General features: G+C 35.6%; 1 pseudogene; it reads right to left on the bottom strand.

Moving 5' to 3' along the window:
- Positions 1 to 2,998: 2,998 nt before the first annotated feature.
- On the bottom strand, positions 2,999 to 3,343 carry LOC111742012 (annotated as a pseudogene).
- Positions 3,344 to 4,765: the final 1,422 nt, after the last annotated feature.

Raw genomic sequence — 4,765 nt, 5'->3', positions numbered from 1 at the left:
CCAAATTGGCGAATTCCATCATAACTCCCCTCTTGGACTCTTGGCTACTTATGTCAATGTTGATTTGTAGCTATAAGGTTGGCTTTTATACAACTATTTTCTCCTAGTTTCTCAGTTATGTAACTTATGGTTTAGTTGATGTTAATCAAGGATGACCGAAGAAGTAATTCTTCAGTCTGAATGTGTGTCTGTACAAGGAGAAAGTATAACTTTTTCTGTGCAGGTGCCCTTAGACTCCGGTTTCATTCTGAGTACCTTTAGGGCAGGTATTCTACCATGTAGATGGAAGATTTTTTAAAGTGCTCTCTCCTAAGAGTCTATGAGTAATTTCCCTAATCTTCTAAACTGAGAAGGAGATCTGTCTTGCAACCTCTGACTCCCATGTGCTCAGGTACATATTATCCGTTCTTCTTGGTAGTGTTGTAACAAATTCTATCACTGTAAAAGGTGATTGATGCACTTCACTGGCATACCCCTCAAAAGTTTCATTCAGTCTTTTATCCTTTCACCAATTTTTAGTTTACCATTAAGAACAAATACATCCATATTTGAACATTCTTAAAGGAAATGGTCTTTTTAATAACTGAGTTTTCTGAGTATCCAGTGGCTAAGTCTCAAATACTTTATTTTGAGTATTTTTTTTTAAAACTAACTTTAAAAATAGTCTTTGTCTACTTTCCTAGTTTAGCAAGTACGCTATAAGGAACAACCTCATGATCTATTAATATTTGTTGTTAGAAGAATATTGTCTTTCTTTGATCACTGAGAATTTTCTCTAGGTTTAATCATTCTAAATATAAATTCTAATTTTTCATGCTATAGATATAGAAGGTAGAAAATATTAGGGTCTTAAACCACTACGAACTTACTGTTCCATTTCTGATCCTTCTAATGTGGGCTACCAACCACAATTAGCCACCAGGGTACTTTACACTTAATCTTAGCCAAAAGGCCAAGAAGCAATGGTCACCAGCATACTCCAGAACCTGGGGTCCTGCTTCACTACTGACCATATCTCCTCTCCTCTACAGTGACACCAGGACTTAGTTGCATATGATGATGAAAGACTGCCAGGGACATGGATGAAAGTGTCTCCTGCAATCTATCTTATCTTGTGCTCTGCTATACTATTTTACACTCCCTCCTCTAGTTTTATCTTCCCATTGGCAACATTCCTCTATTCTACGATGCTTTAAATCCTTATTGCATTGGGAATAACTTCTCTGTTCCTTCTATCACTCTGCAGAGTGCTCCATTCAGCTAATTGTCTTCTCTAAAGTCTGATTCTTTCCAGAATAGTGCTTTCTTTGTAGCTCCTTTGAGATGAAGCTTCTCTTCCTAAATGCTCCAAGAACCACGTTCTCCTGGCTCCACAGAGCTGATTCCAGCTCTTCTGTACCCACTTTGATACACTACCAGCTATTTAACCAGTTCAGCTATTGTGCATCAAATTCTTCACTGGTTCCTTCTGACCTTATTATGAGAATTCTATCATAATCTTCCCCTCTCCCATAGCTGCAGCATCTCTTTGGGGAGGCCTAAACATCTCTGAAGATGGTCCTTCTCTGTAACCGTTTAGTCTCTTTGTGTTTCATTTCATAGAGTAATTTTTGTACCTCAGCAATAATTCTCAAGAGTCACTTGTGGGAACGTATTATTAGCTAGAACAGCTCCATCTCCAAAATCTATGACAAGAACTGACAATGTGACCACAGCGTCCTTTGTTTCCTGTGCTCTCACACAGCTTACTCCCATAATGCTCTCTCTCATCACATCTTGATCTCCAGTTCCTCTCCACAACCTCCCTTTCTACAAGTCCAAAAGGTTCTCATTGGCTTAAATTCCATCTGCACGCTGGGGCATCATTTCAATCACTCTCTTACAAATACCTTAGTCCCCTCCTCTTTGATGTTCTTGCATCCTCCATACACTGAATAGCACACTGAGGATCACACTACACTTTCTTCAGAGCTTCTAAATATTTCTGGAGGGAACGACATCTCTGTGGAGTTTGGTATTAATGAAAATGGGCGATCTCTGAACTCAGATGTTTGGTAATGTCCCTTAGGAATTCTGTTTATTTATACACACACACACACACACACACACACACACACACACACACACACATACATATGTGTATATATATATGATTACCATATATATATATACATATGTATGTATGTATGTATGTATGTATATATGTATACATAATCATATACATGATTATATATATATATATGGTATAATCATATATATATACATATGTACATATATACATATGTATATATATATGATTATACCATATATATATATATATATGGTAATCATATATATATACATATGTATGTATGTATGTATGTATGTATACATAATCATATACATTACTATATATATATATATATATATATATATATATATATATATATATATATATATATATATAGTAATCATTGCCAGTTTTATTCCTCTGGCTAAGAGATCCAGAGGTGGTTTGAGGTTTACATTTTAATCATTATTTCATCAAGAGTTTAGGTGGCCCCATTGCCCTTATAAGCTTGTTGAAAATTATTTGATTCTTACTTATTAAAAAAATTAATTCTGTGACATGTGTTCATTGAAAAATACATATAAACAAAAAACAGTATTAAACAGTTAAGTTTTTGATATATGTATGTATATATAAACACATATACACACGCAATTTGAGATTTTAGCCTACATATATTAGCTGATATTAAATATGCTGCTTTGTAACTTGTTATGTTTTACTTTACAACATGGAATGAACTATTTTCATGCATATGGGTGGAACTTCCCAATTGAAAAATAGACCTGGAAAATGGGTCGAAATACAAAATCCAGTGAGATGCTGTTAACAAGAAAACTACCTAAAACAAAATTCCACCAGGTGATTAAAACAAAGGTAAAAGATACATCAGAAAATGCTAACAGAAAGAAAGCAGGGGCCAGATTTTATTATCATACATGAGAGAATTCAAGACCTAAAGCACAAAGGATAAGGACACTGCATGACTGTCTTTGCTTCCAATGCATCATCACGAATTTGTTTCTTGCTCTTTTTCTTCCCTAAGCCTTTCCAACTCATCTACTCCTCTTAGCATTCCTTCAGGGTCCAGATGCCTAATGGGAATGTCTTCTTTAAATCCCTGGCCAGGAATAGTCATCCTACTTCTAAGATTTTCTTCTGCTTCCTGGCTTAATTTTTCTTCAGAAGGTCATGGATCTCCTTCTGCCTCCTGTGGGACATCTTCTGAAGGTCTTCCTTGGCCTTTGACATGTTCTATGGTTTTCCTTCATTTTCTTCACAAGACTTTTGCATGTTGAGTATTTTTTATTTCCTTTTTGAATGAATTAATCCTGTAGAGATCCAGGGGATTTTTATTCATCTTCCCTCACTTGATTTGTGTCACACCCAGAAGACCAAGGGTCCTGAAAGTATCCGGGGCACTATTCTCCTCCAGCAATAGGGAGCTCAATTCCATTATTACTTTGCTTCATTAGTTCAGTCTCTTTCTCCCCTCTAAACTTTTACATGCTCTTTTTAAACTCATTACCCAGCCATTTTATGTTCTTTTTCTCACATTTAGCACATGACCTTCCATACAATTTTATGGACAAAATAGAAGCTTTAGGAATGAATTTTCTTGAGTCCTCTCTTTCATATCACTCATATAATTGAACACATCTGCTGTAGGTCCAGTCTCGGAATATGAAGTGTTCCATCTCATAATCAGATTTTTTCATTTATGTTTTGGGTCTAAGATATTTCCATTTTTTTCTAAAATCTTTCTTTCCTCACATTCTTTCTTTTCAAGCTCTTCAACTGATTTGTTGTCCCCGCTGCATAAACATCCTTTCATTTCTTTCATCCTAAAACAACAAAAACAAAAACAAAATTACTCCATTTGTTCTGAATGGCTCCTACCTGCATCGTGTCACTAAGATTGTTCTTGCTAAGGTAGTCCTACTCACCAATGATAGATAGCATTTTTCAATCCCTATTCTACAGTTTTCCATCACCATTCTTTGTTTTCATCCCTTATCTGTCTGGTTGACCATCTTTAGCCTTGGTAATACGTTTCATTCTTTAGATAACCAGATTGTTCAGATTTTTGCCCTTGGTCCTCTTTGCTTCTCAATTCCAACTCTTGCGGGCTGATCTTTTCTCACTATCAATTAACTCCTACATGGTGATGACTTCTAAATTTAGTTGCTAGCCTAGGCAAGACCCCTCAACTCATACCTACATATTCACCTTCCTGCCGTTCATTTCTAACTGAATATTTCATGAACTTCAGGTATAATAGTTAAAAACTGAGCTTATTATTCATTTCTTCTTCCCATTGACCTATAAAAACACATTCCACTTCTGTTCTCGTTCTGGGTGTTAAGCACCACATCAGGGCTATCACTAGTCCAAATGGAACATTTAGGGGAATTGGAAGAGTATGCCCCTTAAATAAGATACTTTGCTACTATTTGCCAGAATTTTTTCATAATAAATATATTATGAAAAACCTATGATGCCTGAGATTTGAAAGTAACCTTTTGGGGTTGTGCAGTATACAGATTCTTCAGCCATAGATGGTGACTTGACCACTTCACCTAGTATTTTATGACAGATGCCTGGGAGTATTCCTAGACTCTTCCATTCTTTATGAATATACAGTCAATTAGAAAGCTGTCCTGTCAATATTATCATCTAAATGTACATTCTGACCTCTTTTCTCTATAATTTAGA

The sequence above is a fragment of the Pteropus vampyrus genome, unplaced genomic scaffold, assembly GCF_000151845.1.
Source record: "Pteropus vampyrus isolate Shadow unplaced genomic scaffold, Pvam_2.0 Scaffold4, whole genome shotgun sequence".
NCBI lineage: Eukaryota > Metazoa > Chordata > Mammalia > Chiroptera > Pteropodidae > Pteropus > Pteropus vampyrus.
This window is presented reverse-complemented; position numbering and strand designations above follow the sequence as displayed.